General features: G+C 48.4%; 2 long non-coding RNA genes across 4 annotated transcripts in view; one reads left to right on the top strand and one right to left on the bottom strand.

The window, feature by feature from the left end:
• Positions 1 to 337: 337 nt before the first annotated feature.
• On the bottom strand, positions 338 to 9,069 carry LOC143659542 (uncharacterized). 2 transcript variants are annotated; one of them, XR_013163601.1, is made up of 5 exons: positions 8,583 to 9,069; positions 7,497 to 7,924; positions 4,806 to 4,926; positions 2,744 to 2,779; positions 338 to 2,630 (listed from the first exon to the last, which is right to left on the bottom strand). It is a non-coding gene; the product is annotated as an uncharacterized LOC143659542 (long non-coding RNA). The 2 variants fall into 2 exon arrangements; XR_013163600.1 differs by having other exon boundaries at positions 340 to 2,779.
• Positions 9,070 to 9,090: 21 nt separating this feature from the next.
• The window catches only part of LOC143659543 (uncharacterized), a 170,132-nt gene continuing 161,855 nt past the window's right edge, over positions 9,091 to 17,367 (top strand). For both annotated transcript variants that reach the window (XR_013163603.1, XR_013163602.1), the window contains exons 1-2: positions 9,091 to 9,334; positions 15,541 to 15,645. This is a non-coding gene — a long non-coding RNA (uncharacterized LOC143659543). The remainder of the gene's footprint in view (positions 9,335 to 15,540; positions 15,646 to 17,367) is intronic.

The raw sequence follows: 17,367 nt of genomic DNA, 5'->3' as shown, positions 1-17,367 counted from the left end.
TAGCTTCAGTGGGGGCTAACTACTAATTTTGACACGCAGCCACTGGGTCAAAGTGTACGCCTTGCCCTGCCTGCGTGCTTTGTGATGGCTGGTTTGCTTGTCAGTATCCTCCACGGGACTCCAGGATGCAGGAGGCAGGGACAGTGTGTGCCATCTCCCTGCTCTGTCCCCAGCAGTGCGATTTCTGGCCCATATTAAGTGCTCAATCAATTCTTGTTGAGGAAGCAAAGTACAGTACAAGGCATTATTATTAAACCCCCAAGGGGCAGCTGTTGGGCATGAGTTAGGCAGCACTGTGGATTCCCAGACACCTCCTGATCAGTCAGAATGCTTCCAGCTGCAAATCGCACGACACAGAAAAATCAACAGGGCACGGCTTAAGCAATAAAGGGAATTTATTGACAAAGCTCAAGACTCCACGGTTGGAAAGGCCTGGGGGTGCACGGTGCTTCCCAAGTCACGAGGTTGTGGGATCTGTGGCTCCTTTTCTCGGGATTCCCTTTCTCCATCCTCCACATCACGCCTGCATCTTCTCCAGCTAACAGCAGCGTACGGGGTCCAGATCTGCACCACCCGCAGAGCAAACCAACGCCCTGAGCATCATCTTGATTGGGCGAGGTGGGTCACATGCCCAGCCTCGCACCAATCACTGAGGCTGGAAACGATGGGGCTCACCTGATTGGCTTAGGCAACAGGGTCCACCCAGTCAGGCTGTCTGTGAGCAAGGGAGTGGAATGGAGTGTGCCCGGGGTGTCTTCGTTTTCTCTTTCTTTGTAACACATCACCACAAACTTAGCAACTTAAAGCAACACACATTTACCTCACAGTTTCTGTGGGTCAGGAGTCCAGGTTGGGTTAGTTGGCCCTCTGCTCAGAGTCACAGCAAGCTGAACTCAGGTGTGGCTCATCTGAGGCGGGGCTTCTACTCCAAGGGCGCTGGTTGTGGGTAGAATTCGTTTCCTAGAGGCTGTGGGGCTGAGGCCCTCATTCTCTTGCTAGCTGTTGGTCAGGGACTGCCACAGCCTCCCCCTCTCACCACATGGCTGTTTGCTTCTTTCAGGCCAGCTGGAGAGCCTGTAGAGGAAGCTTCATCTCTGACCGCTAAACCCGCTTGAAGTCACCCCCTGATTAGGCCAGGATCACCCAGGATGATTTCTCTTTTAACTCAAACTGAACAGATTAGGGACCTTAACTGCATCTGAAAAATCTCTCCAGCTTTGCTCTATAATGTAACTTAAGGGAGTGCTAGCCCATCTTATTCACGTGTTTGGGTCACATTCAGGGGGCAGGGATTATACAAGGCCAGTATACAGTGGATGGGAAATCTTAGAGACTGTCTTAGAATCCTGCCTCCCGCAGTGGGTATCCCCCACATGCCTGGCCCTTCTTCAGATCCTGTCCAGGCTTCCTGACCCCCCAGTCCCAGCTGTGCTCACTGGGGCCACAATCTCCTTTCAGCCTGGAGGAATCACCCAAGAGAGGCACCTCTGTCCCTTCTGTCCTCCCCTCTGCTGGGTGCAGACCCTCTTTACTTGGAAGAAGAGTCAGAATCACTCAGCTTGAATTGCTTATCAGAAGCTGTCGGCAGCTTGGTCAAATCCAGCGTTGACCAAAGTCTTCTGAGGCCTGGACTTGTGCCTCCAAAACAAACCATGAATTTGTTGTTTGCTAGAGGACTTGATTGTGTGCTTACTATGTGCCAAGCAGCCAAGTATTGCACTACGTGTCCTTCCCCCATTACTCTCAACAACCCACAAGGTTGCCATTATCCACGTTTCTATTTTACAAAAGAGAAAATGGGGAAACAACTGTGTGTGTGTGTGTGTGTGTTTGTGCTCAGACCGCAGGCCGAGTACTCATCCTAGGTCATATGATCCAGAGCCAGGACTTGAACCCAGGGCTCACTGACTCCCAAACACACTCACTCAGTTAGTCGAGTAGTACACCTCCTCCCAGAATGTTCCAAACCACTGCAATCTAGCTTCCACATTCTGCTGATGGAGAAAGGGACAGATACAAGTTCAGAGTCCCCACCCAGAAGGTCAGCCGCATTAGTTGGTTTAATTTCATGTCTGAGCCTGGGGCGTGCAGACCAAGCCAAATAGATGCTGGGGAACAGTATCCACTTTGTCCGTTCTCCATCCCTTGAAGCGTCATATACGCATCTGTTGGGATAGCTCTTGCAGGCTTTAGAGAGCTCTCCTCAAGGGGACTATTCACAGAAAAACAAGCCATTCGATGCCAGTTGGAGAAGAAAATGCTGGGTGCTTTTTAATTCACCTTGTGAAATGGCTGCTGCTGGGTGTGAGCTATGGCAACCAGATAGCGGTGCAAAGAGCCAAGCATTCTGCGCCCCAGTTCCTGCTCTCGATGGCACTGGCTGTTCTAGAACACATCCTGACGTCTCGTGCAGAAACAACTTTGCAAAATTCTCTGAACACTGTCAAGCACACTCAGGAGCCAGGTTCTTTGCTTCAAGGCATTTTAATTACTCAGTGAACTTGCAGCAGGAGAGGCAGGGATGGACTGAGAGGACATCAGCAGTTTGGCTGGAGTGAAATGGCCCAGAGGTTGTTGCTATGTCCAGCCGCTCTCTAGTCTGACTGTTCAGCAGACACTGCAAGGCAGCGCTGTCCAGTAGAAACATAACGTTGAGCCATCTTTGTCATTCCAAATTTTCTAGTAGCCACATTAAAAAAGTGAATGGAGGGGGGCCACGGTGGCTCAGTGGCAGAGTTCTCACCTGCTATGCTGGAGATTTGAGTTCGACGCCCAGTCCCTGCCCATGTTAAAAAAAAACAAAAGTGAAAGGGAATAAGTGAGATTAATTTAATGTTTCATTTAACCCAGCATATTATCATTTCAATATGTAATCAGTATAAAATTTGTTGATAAGATATTTTACATTCTTTTTGTTGTTCTCGGTCTTTGAAGTCTGGAGTATATTTTACACTTAGAGTACATCTAGATTTGCAGCAGTTACATTCAAGGAATCAATGGGTTCTCTGGCTGTACCACAGCTATGCTCATGCCCTCTTGTGCTCGGAGACCTTCAGTAGCTCCTCAGCGCCCAAACTTTTGTGGGCAGCCAACTATTACAGTCATTTGTGTTTGTGACTACTTCTCTCTCCAACACTGAGAGTTTTTATGGGTCTACATGGGCACTCGTGCCAACATGTCCTAGTCTGAAGGTCCTTGAGTGATGTTAATGGTATTTACTGCTGCCCCTCAGAAAATCTTGGTAGGATTCACAAATGTATCTGTAAAATATCAGTGTTAGACGCTTTACAGAATTTGCTCCTTTAAATCTCACAACAATTCCATGAATTAGGCATTGAATCTCCATTTTATGGATAGGAAAACAGAGGCACAGAGAGATGAACTCAGACCAGACTTTTTATGAAACAATATCGTGCTGAACCCACATTCTGGATTCTCAGAAGACATGTATTAACTGGGTTGAATTGAAACAACTGACTTTGGCAATTCCTTGGGAAGGCGGCGGCAGGGGGAGCTGGGATGGCTGCTGAATAGCGTGTCCTTTGTGGTCATGGGTGTACAGTGTTAGTGGCGGGCCCAGGAGTACAGACAGTGGTTTCTTTGGGAGCTGGGCTGAACAGAACCGGCGCTTTCAGCAGCCAGGCAGTAAATTGGAAGCGCCCCGACTGTGAGCGATAATCGCCCGGGTGCTGCCCCTCCCATCCCTGCATCAGGCTGATAACTGGCACCCTGCATCTCGGGCTCCCCGAGTCGCTGCTATTTACGTGATGCATGAGCCACACTCATTTATTGCCAATGAGTATGATGCTTCGCCTTGGTACCTTACTGAGAGCACAATAAAAATAAAGATGAGCTACTAATAAAATGTCAAAAGAAAATGTCAATTAGGATTACCATAAAAAGAGGCCAACACTATTGTACATCCTCTCAGTGAATTCCCTTTAATTAGTCAAGTAAATATGCAGTCCTCCCACTCAGGTGTGTATTTGTTTGCTTTAAAACATTGTAATTACATCCCCCGATTTGGAAACTTCTGGGAACCGGAACCTCCACACATGGGCTTTGGCGAAGAGGATGTGAGCCAGCGCTTTGGCAGGAGTGAAACTATTTCTGCCTGTAATAAATTACTGGGATAATCATCCTGAAGCAGGCTGGGTCTTGCTCTGCCCTCACTCAAACACCCTCAGTGGCTCCCTAGGGCTTGCTGACATCAGTGCCAACTCCACCCTATATAATGGAAAGAGAACTGGGCAAGGGAGCTTGGAAAGGTAGTTCTGTATGACCTTGAGCAAACTCCCATTCGATCTATGTCTCTGCTGCCTCTTTTTTTTGTCCCCCTGCTTCCTCTGATGTGACAGGTCTGTCCCTTTTCCTCCAGTTTATCCGTATTCCCTCAAGAAAACATTAGAACATTACAACTTCAGTTTATATTTGCTTCTTATGTATTCCTTCTATTTTTGTGTATGTACGATTATAAAATTAATAGAGTAGAACATGAGTATGATGAATAAAATAAAAACTGATACATAGGTTGGCAGTGTGTCCTGAAAAGTGTTTTTCATGAAGAGTCTGTGTGATTAAAAAAAATAATAAATGGAGGCAGCCAGTATCAAGAATGGGGACCAGACGGACGAAATAAACTTTAGTCAGATGACATGCCGTAGAATGCTGGTCCTCTCTCTGGCTGAGCACAGCTCCTTAGAAAATGTTTGACCTTCTTTGTCCTGAAATGGGACTAATCTCACCTAGATGGTTTTAAGGGAGGTGATTCTGGGGACTGGATTATATCATGCATATGAAAATACCTTGCAAGCTCTGCCTCCTCTGTACAATGAGGGACAAATACGACGAGGTCAGCTCAAACCTCATGGGCCGGGTGCTGGGTTGGGCCTTCACACAGGCTGGTCACCAGGAAAGTCTCTTGAACTGCATGGACAGGTCAAGGTGTTAGGTCGGGGGAACCGGTAAGGGGACTATAACTGGAGCTGCGGAGGCTGTGTGCCCCTCCCAACATGGCTTCTGGAACTGCCCCTTCCGGACACATGACTTCCAGAGAACCGCCCCTTCCGGACGTCACCTGACCCCCTTGCCTAAAACTTGCCCACGCCATCACCCAGGTGCTGACTCATCTCCCTCCATTTTGGATTTGGTGAGCTCAGTCTGGGAGGGCAGAAATAAAACCACCCGCTTTAAATTTCCCGGTCTACCTTCCTTCTTTCTCACCCTTTTGCCTCTTAAACCTTTCACAAGGGACAGGTCCAGAGAGGTGGGGTCACAAACAAGCCATCACTGTTCCTCCTGGTCAGCATTTAGGTTTGAGTTTCATGAAGCTCATGATCTTACTACCAAATCAGACTCCTTGTCACCTGCAGCCTGATCTCAAGAGCTCATGCCTCATTCTAAACGTCAGCTGGACCATGTTCTCTGCATCCTGTGGCCAGGAGAGGATAGATTTGCTCTTTTAAGGCGCCACTGACCTTATCCAATAAAGGGAATCAGGATCTAAGGAGTCTGTTTAATTCATTATTAAAGATCATTTCCTGTTATTATCTTCCCTGTAGCAAAATTAGCTGTTAACTCTCCTGTTAGCATAAACCAGCCAGTATTACTAGGAAATTAGGAAAAAAAAAAATCAGTACAGGGATATGCGAGCTGAGCTCAGGGGATTCCCCATCTTTGGCGCTTATTAACATTAAGCCTTAGAAGTTGAGGAAATGTTCTGTTAAGTGGAAAAAGAGTGGCAGAAATTTTACTTTCAAAAGTCAAGTGAAAAAAGTTACTTTTTTTTTTTCCCAAGTCAAATTAATTTTTGTCTCAGGGCAAGAAAAAGTAAATTAAAAATCACACTCCGCCACTTCCTGCCAGGCCCGGTTTCCTCTTGGGTTTCCCTCCCTCTTGGCTGGGGTTTTGGGTTTCTCTGGCCCATTTAGGACCTGGGAGGTTGCTGGGATGGAGGGGTTTCTGCTCCAGGGACTGCTGGGCTGTACAGGGGTGGGGCTGCCTGCTCCTTCGCCCCCCCCCCCCACCCCCCCCACCCCCGCCTGCCCGCCCTTCTGCTTCCTTCCCTTCCCCCTGGGCAGTCTTTGGGGTTGAGGGGGTGAGGGGGCAAAGCCTGAGTCAGCTCCGGAGACACAGGGAGGGCCCGAACTTCACACCGTGGAGTAGGTGACATCTGACCCAGCATGGCTGGGAGGCTGAGCGCCGGTCCATTGGGCAGCGTGGGGCCTGCATAGCTGCGGGTGGGCACAGAGGCCGTGGAAGGATCCGGGCAAAAGGAGCAGATGGTGAGCTGATGCTTCCAGGAAGAGGAACGCAAGTGCACTGGCCCCCCCCCCCCCCCTCCCCCCGTGAGCGCTCACCCTGACTGCAGCCGCGGGTGCACAGAGGGGGTGTGTAAAGGAGGCACGAGGTGGCGGGTGCAGCCACAGGGCTTGGAGCAGACAGTGGGTGGGCTGGACCCCTAACCCCGTTACTTAACATCCTCAAGCAAATCGCATAACTGCTATGGGCATTGAGTTCTTCACCAGGGAATAGAAATTGATCAACCTTTGGGCTTGCAGAGAGGGCTCCCCTTAAGGACATCCCCAAAGGCTTTGCCAGATCTCCGAACGGTCTGAGGTGACAATGCTTGGCCAAGAACACAGGAAGGGGCTGGCACTTGCCAAGGCCCTGCAGTGTTCTGGGAGCTCTGCTAGTCCCAATACACATTTGTTATGGACTCACGGGTTCTTGCAGTTCAATAATTACCAAGAATATTAGAATTAGGACAATGCAGAATGTCAGCATTGTGAGGGATCCTGGGAAGCCTGGCAGAGTGACCAGCTCATCCTGGTTTGTCTGGGACATTCCTGGTTTTAACACTGAAAAGTCCTGTGTCCTTGGAAACCTCCCAGCCTAGGCAAATTGGGATGGCTGGTCACCCTAAAAATCTTTGTTTTCATGGACATGAAAACATCCGGTGTTTGCCCTTCTGTGTCTGACTTATTTCACTCAACAGGATGTCTTCAAGGTTCATCCGTGAAATGGTATGTATCAGAATTTCATTCCTTTTGACAGCTGAATAATTCCATAGTATCTCTATGCCACATTTTGTGTGGGCAAATTCATAGAGATAGAAAGCAGATTACAGGTTACTAGGAGGAAGGGAAGAGGGGTAGGGGAAATAGGGACTTGCTGCTTAATGGGTATAGAGTTTCTCCATGGAGTGATGAAAAACTTTTGGTAATGGATGATGGTGATGGGTGCCCAGTAGGATGAATTGTGCACTGGAAGGTGGCTTACATGGGAATTTTGAGTTGTATGCATGATACCATAATAAAAAAATAATGAATAAAAGACAAAACTTCTTGTTTTAAAGGTGAGAGGCAATGCCAGAGAAGGTGTAGGTTAAAGTCAGATGGCCGGGGAGTGGCAGAGCTGCTTTTCACGTGGACTCAACCTTTTGGGCAGAGGTGGAATTCAGTGTGGCTTCTGCCTAAGGGGGCCCCACCACCCACCTGTTTCCCTGCGCCCACTTTCACCTGCTGGTGTGTGACTTCCAATTGTTCTTTGTTAATGCCATTATCTTTAATTTGCAAGAACGCAGCCCACAGGAAATCTGTGGACACTTTCTCCTTAATGAAACACAACTTGATTACAAATCATTGAGTCCCCTGGTGGACAGCCTTTTCTGGAGGGTCTCAGCCTGCCCTGGCTGCTTCAGCACAACCTCTGCTCCTCGGGGGTCCCCTGCCAGCCTGTATCTTAATGCCAGCTTGACTGGTGTGGGGGAGATTGAAAAACACCCTCCCTCATTGCCCTGGGCTTCTCCTTTAAGATGAAAAAATGTTGTTCACCACAACATTTAATGAACATGTAAAATTTATGTTTTGTTGCAGCTGCCAATAGACGCCATCGTGAACAGTCGTGGAGGTGGGTGGGTCAGCTGGAGAAGGTAATGAAGGCAAATGGGGAGAAGGATTAGCCAAGTCACAAGGGCGCACCCATATACCAGGGCGTGGGAGAGTTTTGGCCTGTGAATGTCTAAGGAGGCTGGGACAGGGCCAGCCACCCTCCAAACAGGCTGATGGGATTCAGGGGTGAAACCTGGCAGACTGCGTGCTTGTGGCAGCATTTTAGTAGACATGATGATACCCTGCTGTGCCTGGGACAAGGCAGCAATGACTTAGCATTGCTTAGAGTCTTTTCACCCTGTCAAGTGTGCCAACCAAACTTCAACCACTTACTATCACGCCTGCCACAGATACCAGGAAGTTCAGAACCTGGGACCCGAAGCCTTATTTTCTTCCACCAGCTCGCGCTCGCCAGACGCTATTCTCAGCACCAGCCTCAGACTTTCACTGACCCAGGCATCACCCTCTCCCAACCCCAACTAGAAGTAAAACACAGCATCAGGACACATTGGAATTGGCCGAGCTTCCAAGCCAAGACTCCAGTCACACCGGTGGATCCCTGAACCGGATTGTACCTGGTATTAGTTTCGTGTTTTTGCGCGAGTCGCTTAACACTTTTGAGCTTAGTTTCCCTCACTGAAATGGGACCATGTGTCTCTAGGTATGGAATAGGGTAATGGTAGCACCTGCCTAGCAGGGTTGTGATAGAGATGGACAGACATGCAAGGACCTGCGTTGAGCACAGAGCCTGCACTCAGGGACCCCGAGCGTAGAGCAGGACGGTGTTCCTTGGCTTGAACAGCAGGGCGGTCAGGACCCTCTAAACAGTAACTTCTATTACACTGCAGATATTGGCTATGACAGCCAAGCAGTAATGCAGATATTGTGGCTATGACAGCCAAGCAGTAAACTCCGTGGTGTTCAGCTGCGGACAGAAGAGGTGGAATGCGTGGCTCAGTTCATATGCACAGTGATAGGTAAGGCCAAGCCTGGATGCGGCCTCGGGATTCTCTTTCAGATCCTTCAGGGGTCTGCCTTGGCCTCACGAAGACTTGCTCTGAACCTGGGAGGAGGGTCTTATCTGCCCGAGATGATGGGTGAGACCTCTCACGGTCCTTCCCACCACAGACAGGTAGAAGCTGAGTGTGGCAGGAAGCATGCAGGGTGCTGGTCAGAAAGGTGGGTTCTAGTCCTTGTTATGTCACAAACCAGCTGTGTGACCTTGGGCAAGTCACTCCTCCTGTCTGGTCTACTCGGTGTCCCTACTTGTGATATTGGTGAATGGATTGAACTATGCCCAGAAGCTTTCTCTTTTCCCTCATTCCATTTTCTAGGAACCATCTCTTTATTTCTTAGCTACACACAATCTTATTCCAAATTCCATCTGCCTTCTCTGTCGAGTGTATTTCCTCAAGGCAAAGGATCTGCCTTGGTGGACTCAAGTAGGTGCCCCACGCATGTGGGATAATTAACTTTTGATCTGGGTCTAGGAATGCATAGCAGTAAAATCAGGGTCATGTTGGATGGGGGAGGGCTTTACCTCATCCCCCAGCTTCTTAGAGTTGAAACTATTTTAATTGCGGGAAAGAAGGGTGCATGAAAATAGCTACTTGAATTCTATTTTTATTTGGCAATATAAAAATCAGGAAATTTCCATCAAGACAGATGATTGAAAGAAACAAAAGCAGAGCACTTTGTTCCACTCAAGATGCCGCCTCCACCAGCTGCAGGCTGCGTGGCCCAGGAGTGGTGTTCACAGACTCTTCCAGACTTTGTATCTCATGGTTCACAGTATTCTTGCTCTCCCTCATTGGCTCCACACATTCACCCAAAGCTGTCTGTGGTTTCTCTCTTTCTGCAGCTGTTTGAAAACAGTGTCAAAGCAAATCTCCTTTATCACACTGCTAATCCCTCCAGGGTTCTACTGTCATAGACGTCTCTCTCTCTCTCTGCCTTCCTCTCTCTCTCTCTCTCTTTCTCTTTACTATACCTGATTTCTTGGGGGACGTGAGATAGGGCTCACCTCCTTCGCAGGGTGGAATACCAGCCTTGGCCACTATTGGGAAGTGAAACAACCCCTCCTCCAACACTGTGAGTGTGAGCCCATTTCTTAATAAAGGTGTGGCCATACTGGACGAGGGTGGGCCTCATCCAACAAGACTGAAGTCCTTAAAAGCAAAAGAAACTGGACATGGACACAGAAGCCAGAAGAAACCACGTGACAGATTGCCATGTGACAGATTGCCACGTGACAGAAGATCTCCGAGGCTTGTGGCAAGCGGCACCAGAGTGCTACAGACTCTGGGAGAAAGCGTGACCCATTGAGACCTTGCTTTTGCATTTCCAGCCTCCAAAACAGTGAGACAGTGAGTCCCTTTGTTTAAACAACCAGCAGGTGCTGTTTGTCCTAGCACCCCTGCTGGACTGAGCTACCCTAGAAAGCCGAGATGCTGAGACTCTCCAGCAGTTGCAGGCAGTCCACTTGCCTTCTGCACCCCTTACATGTGACTCCCACATGTCGCACTGAGGTGTTCAGCTTATGGGAGAAAGAAGGGAGGAGGTATTTGAGAGGAGAAGCTCCCTGCTGTAGTGGTGGTGCTGGTTCTCTGATGTAGGGGGTCCATTGCCAGACCATCAGGAGATTTGAATTAGATTATGCCTCCAGCTTGCTGAGGGTCATGGGACACAGTTACCCCAAATGAAAAATTTAAGGCATTGAAATAAGTAAATCATAAAGGCCATTTCAAGCTCTATACGGAGATGAGGCAAAACTAGATCTTAAGTCCCTACTTGGGGCCAGCTATTGTCCCAGGTACTTTATAATGTACTCCATATAAGCTCCAAAACAACCCCTTGAGGAAGGCATATTATTAGCATTGCTTACAGAGGGGCAAATAAGGTAAAGGGCATTGCCAGTTTAAAAAAAAAAAAAAAAGACCAAATCCTGTTTTGTGACTCTGGAGATTTTTCGAATTCTACCCTCCCAAATAATGAGATTTTGGTATTACTCTCAGGAAAACCAGTGAGAAAAGTTTATTTCCCTGCTTCCGCTTGCACCATGTGTCTCATGTCACGGAGAACTTTTCTTTCCAAAAATTTGCAAAAGATAAATGATGCGTATGTCCTCAATTCTTGGCAACTTTACACAAGAACCTTAACAGCCTCTCGGCTTCCAACTCTCAGGGATGACATCTGAGCTTGTATGGCCATCGAGTGCCTGTGGTTTAAAATTTTAATGATGGACCCTTACCCCTGTCTATCTTTATTGGCTGTGACACTGTCCCCAGCTTCCTGGAGGTCACCGGGCTCTGCAGGACCGTGTTGCTCTCCCCCTCCTGCAGTGGAGAGGGCTGTCCCTCCTCCCCAGCTGCAGGTCCTGGTTCTATTAGCCCAGCCAACAGGCTCCACGGGGGCTTTCAGGCTTGCTGGCAATTTGGATGTCAGTCGCTGGAAATAACAACTTATTATTTGATGACATTACAAAGTCCACCTGTTCCCCAGCAGAATTAAAAAGCAAAATCCTCACAAGAGCCTCCCCCAAGGAGGTGGGGGACAGTTGGTCTGTGAGTCACGGTGGGTTGATGGGGGGAGGCCTGAGTTGGGAGTCAGCAAGCGTGGGCTCCGGTTTTGCCTCAGTGGCCAACTAAGCTGTTGACCTTGGGCAAGTCTCTGAGCTTCAGCTTTCTCCTGCATAACGAGGTTCTCTTTCCTGCTATGAATACTCTGATTTAGGAACGATGCTTTCTTAGATGGATGTCACTTTGTGGGGGTGTTTCTATAAGCAACTTCAGGAATGGCCTGGGCTTTGGGAGGAGGGTCAGGAAAGGAAGTATCCTGGAGACCAGGTGAGGAAGACTGGTAAAGGGACCAGCCCTGTTTGCAGGACCTACAAGAAACCCAAACCTGGGCTTTGGGATCCAGGTTGGAATCCAGAGGTTTTGGAGACCTGGAGGGTGAAACAGGTACCCATGACTTGGGCAAAACCAGGTTTCCAAATCCTGCCACTCTCTGGCTGGATGCTCAAGGGAGCCTCTGAGCTCAGTTACCACCACCAGACTCGCGCTTCCCTAGCACCTGCGCATCCCCCACCACAGGTGCTCCCCGGGTCTTTGGCTGAGTCTCATAGGTGCATGTCTCATCGGCCTCCAGGATGGCTTTCTGTGACTCAGTGTCTGGATTGGCTGGAGTGAGAAGGCAGGCCTAGTGGGGACAGATGGGCTGGAGCAGGTATCATGTCAAGTTAGCAGCTGCCATGCAGGGGGCGGGGCATATATGCATGTTCAGAGGTAGATTTGAAGATCAAATAGGAAATGAGGCAAATGTTCTGTTGTAGGCAGAGTCAATATAGTGGGCTTTAGTGAGGAAGAGTTTAGTGGATGTAGGAGAGCAACAGAATCTCTAGAAATAGATGAGTATGTCTAGATAGTCACAAAAGAAATCTCATTTCATTTCCTGGTGTTATTTGTTGGAGGAACCTGACATGTTATATTTGACCCAGAGAATCAAACTTTTTCATGCATCTATTACCAGATTGAGGCTTTCTGGGAGATCCCAATTGACACTGCAGTTGCTGGTTTGATGTGAAGAGGTCCTTCTAATCTTTGATGAATTTTGGGAATGGTCAGAGTAACCAGGATGTCAGCAAGCAGAGGCATGTAATGATATAGGAGCTGGGAATTCTAGAATTTGACACCTTATGGGAAAGACTCCCTCAGATGGGAAACTCCATTGTGCACCATCCTTGCAAATCAATGGCCTGTTTGGTCAGCCTTCTCTCAGGGAACCACTATCTTCATATGCAGAAAGTCGAGGTTTTCTTGGACTATCTTTCCATTGAATGCACCATGGCCTGGCTCAGTCCTTTACGATCTCAGAGTAAAGGAACAATGAAAGATGTTTTTCCTTAGAAGACTTTTTTTTTTTTTTTTTAAAGGAAAGACAGAGAGAAGGAAGGAAGGATAGAAGGAAGGAAGGAAGGAAGGAAGGGAAACATTTTTAAACATTTTCTTGTTTTATTGTATTCTGTTTCTCCGTTTTTGTTACATGGGCTGGGGCCGGGAATCGAACCGAGGTCCTCCGGCATAGCAGGCAAGCACTTTGCCCGCTGAGCCACCGCGGCCCGCCCCCTTAGAAGACTTTTAAAAGTGAAATACAAAACCCAGAAGCCATAAAAGAAAAAAACAAACAAACATGTCCATTACATTGAAATGTGCTTAATTAATAAAGGCACCATAAGAAAATCAAAAGTCAAACGTCAAACTGGAAAGATGTTTGCATCCTATGTTAAAAGGGAAAGTCTGGTTTCTGTAAAATATAAAGAGATTTTACAAATCAATAAGAAAGGACGGTGAGCTCAGTAGAAAAATGAGCAAAGGACATGAATAGAACTCAGAAAAGGAAGTAAAAATGCTTCATAAGCATGTGAAAAGTCACTCAGTTCCAGTAATAAGAAATGAAAATTAAGACTGCGTGGAGATAACTTTCAAAAATTTTTCAAATTGGTAAAGATCAGAAAGTTTGAAAATGCCACAAAAGTGATATCTGAGTGTATCTCTGTGTCCGATTTTGTCAGTGGCAGTGGAAATTCTTATAATCTTGATGGGCGGCAATTTGGCAATATCTTTATCACCTATTCATGAGTCAAAATTGTGAATGTTAAGTCTACAAATGACAAGGGTTTTCCACATAGGCTGATGTTTCCCAGACAATATTTCATGGATTAGGTTCTCCTACTATGTTGCTGAAGATATTTCAGGAACACAGTTGAAAAACCTTGATACATATGTGTAATGTAGTAAGTAGGTAGAAGGCACCTGGGAGCTACAAATATCATCCAGGTCAAACTGCAGTGATGGTAACTGCTCCTTTTTAGAAATGGGAAACTGCTCTCGCCTCCACCTTCACTTTCCGCTCCTGTAAACACTTGTCCATCAGGAGTATAAATGCCAGAACTGCGAAAAGGATTCCAGACCCAAGAAGGCTGCCGGGGGACAGACTCTGCTGTCTGCGGCTGGGACAAGGAGATGGCAGGCTCTTCTCTTTCCATCACTTCCCTAGTGTGCCGTGAGAGGCTGGAGACTAACCTCGCCGCCTTAATTAGGAGAGATGCAGCATTTGGAGACAATCTGTTTGCAAAAGCCTGCACAGGGCATGTTTGCACTCTGGGCTCTGGGGCTCAGCCATGCCAGCAGCCTGACTCCATGCTTCTCCATGGAATTCTCTGGCAGAACCTCTCCAGAATGTGTGGGAAAATCTGTCTTTGCCAGTTCTTCTTCGCTTCAAGGTGAAACAGGCGACTTCCCTTGTTGCCTCTCTGGGGGCAAGGTGAGCACTAATTACCCGCTCCCTGCAGAGCTGGCACCCAACGTGAACTGCCGTAGAACCTCCGGTCCTTTCTGGAAGCAGGCCAGGAAGTCAGTACAAACAGGTGAATGGACAGCGAGGTGGAGCTGGGCCGTGGATAATTTATGCTGATCAGTTTAAGGTGTTCCCTTCTGTTTCTCCAGTTCCTGGGGCAGGGCGGGTCAGGACTAGCTGGGGTCCCACCTGCAAACCACTGTCTGTAAACCTGCCTCACCTTTGCTCAGCGGGTGTGTGTGTGTGTGTGTGTGTGTGTGTGTGTGTGTGGTGTGTGTGTCTACTGCCTAGGACAGGGGCCCTTCAGCCTTGGCTGCACATTAAAACCACTGGGGAAAGCTTAAAAACAATTACCGGTGCTTGGATTTCACCCTCATCAGTTTTGATTTATTTGAGATTTTTCTAAAGCTCCCAGGTGATTGTGATGTGTAGCCAAAGTTGGGAACCTCAGAACTGGGATGATACTTGTGAGTGCCCGGGGACACGACTGACCATTATCTCAGGACAGTTTGCACACATGGGACCATCCTAGGCAATCTGGGATGCCCGGCCACCCAATTTAAACTTGTGTTACCCTGAGAATCGTCTCCCAAGAGATCATCTCATAATTGATTTTTTTTTTATTTTCTATGTCGATGAAACCCTTGGCGTGTTTACACCACTGCGGGTGACTATAGAAGTGTCAGGAATCTGATTTTGAGTTCTGTTCTGTTTCAACAGCTGCAATTCCCCCCCCCCCCCTTCTGGGATGTGGAGGGGGAGATATGGCTCCAGTAATTCTTACCCCTTGTTAGCTGCCTTGTCTCCTCGCAGAATCTCACCCCAGGAAGATAGCTGAGCAGTCATCTGGCTCCCCCCTTCTCTACAGTGCAGTCATTCCTCCTGCAGGGTCCGGGGCAATGGCAGTGGGGGGCAGTTTGGACTATGCTCTTTGCTCCTCAGTGTCACCCGTCCCCCCAGCTTTGTATGTTCCACTGACAATGCTGGAAGAGGGTCTCATCTAATCCTTACCTATCTTGAGGGATGTAGTATGATGTCCCCATTTTACAGATGAGAAACTGAGGCTCCAGATCAGAAAGGTCACACAGAAACTTGGCTCAGTCCACAGGGGAGACCTGTCTCTATTGTGTAGTGTGCAGTAGTTTTCTCTGCTAATCGCCTGTCCTGAATGGGTGACAATCTCTTAATACTTTGAGGATTGACAGGTGGTAATTGCTCCATTGTTTAGGAAGAATGGGGTGCCTTTGAATAAATGAAGTCCATCGTAAATATTACTATTTTTTTTTTTTAGCAAGCTTGTTCCTGGAGCAGTGAAATAAAAAGCAGAGAGCATGCCTGCCTGCTGTACAGATGGGAAGATGGGGAACCAACCGTGTGGTCTAAAATCTCACAGCAGGTAACTTTGCTAGAAAGGGAAGAGTATTAACAGTCATTGCATGTCTTGGAGCCAGTCTCTTCCCCTTATTGAATTTCATTATAACCTTTCGACAACTCTGCGCAGGAATTTTGTCATCCGCACATCGTGGTTGAGGAACCCGAGTCTCAGGGGGGCTATGTAGTTGGCCCAGGACCAGGGGACAAGGTGGCCCAAGGGGCAGGAGCAGGGAACGGCCTCAGATCCCAGGGGAGATGGTGATGCCCGCCAGGCGTCACGTCTCTGGAAGTTTCAGGAAGTTGTGAGATGGGTCACATCTTCTAAAATCCCCAGTGAGGCCTCCCCCCTCACGCAGACACTGCGGCCCAGAGCTCCCGCTCAGTGCCGTGCGAGGTGCTGCCCTCCGCCTTTGCCGCCGCCTCCTCGCCCTAGCGTTCTTCAGCGCCCGCAGCCTGCCAGGATCCCCGCTCTGCCCTGGGAGATGCGCAGCGATGGCTGTGACGTGGCGCTGCCCTCAGAGAGCTTCAGATCTAGTAGGAAAGGTACAAGGAGGCGGAGAAATGCCCGGTGGAGTGAGGGGTTGTGCAGAGGAGGGGTGGGCAGAGGGCAGGGTTTGGGGGCTCCCAGGAGAGAGGATTCAGCACGACACTGCCGGTCGGGAAGACAGCACAGAGCAGGTCATTTTAAAATCTGGGCTGGGAGCAAGGAGAGAAGGAGCAGAGAGAGGAGCATGTGCAAAAATATGAAAGCCTGGGAAGACGCTACCTGTTTATGACGAGTCACGGGGTGCCGGGCGGCGGGAGGGGGCTGGGCGGTTGGGCGCCGGCCCCTGCTCTCCCGGGACTCCTTCGTTCTGAACGCCCTGGACTCCGCCAGCCAATTCCCCACCCGGCTGCAATTCGCACTCAAAGCGGGAGCCAGGTCCCACAGCCTCATCTCTTCAAATTAGGTGGAAAAGGTGAAATGACTTAATTACTGTCCTTGGGTCAGTTGTCTCGTCTCTCAGTTTCCCTCCTGCTGCACGGGTCTTTCCAGATCACCCCAGGAGGATGCTTCTGTCCTCACAGAAGGCCTCGCCGGGCGTTCCGCCTGCCGTGCAAATGTGGCTACACCCTCACTTCACTCTTCCGGAGACCTTTGCTGGGTTCTGATGATTTGCTTATAAAAAGTTCACATTTGTTAAAATGCCACGTTTGGAAATAATATATATATATTTCTTTGGAAAAATAATCCATATTTAAATTGTTCTGTTGGAGCAAGCTGCATTTTATTAGTATTTCACTGTGGTTTGGTGACAGACCCAAGTTAGCTTGAAGGCTGTTAAAAAGAGATTCTTTGTTGATTAATTTGTTTTTTCTCTCCCATGGTTCTGACACTTAGGAGACACTTAAATTATATTTTGCCACTTTGTGCGAAATTATTCTGAGAATTATAGAGCAATGTGGGCAGAATTCGGGTGTATTTAATGATGTTGTGGAAGGCAGTACATTTGAAATTCACAGAATGAAATACACCTGGAATTGGAAGGACTTCAGGCAAGAGCCGTGCTGCTTTAGCTACTGGCTGCTGGTACCAGCATTCCTGTTAGGCAGTAGATTAACTTCTGCTTGGATATCTCCCGTGGCAGGGAGCTCACTACCTTAACAGTGGTCCTGACTTATTGCTATGGGACGTGCCTAATGATATCACCCAGGAAGTTTTTTTCTGTTTGGCTCGAGGATGAAGATACCACAGCCCTGTGCC

Source organism: Tamandua tetradactyla, chromosome 16 (genome assembly GCF_023851605.1).
Source record: "Tamandua tetradactyla isolate mTamTet1 chromosome 16, mTamTet1.pri, whole genome shotgun sequence".
NCBI lineage: Eukaryota > Metazoa > Chordata > Mammalia > Pilosa > Myrmecophagidae > Tamandua > Tamandua tetradactyla.
The sequence above is the reverse complement of the archived record's forward strand: the minus strand, read 5'-3'. Positions and strand labels throughout refer to the sequence as shown.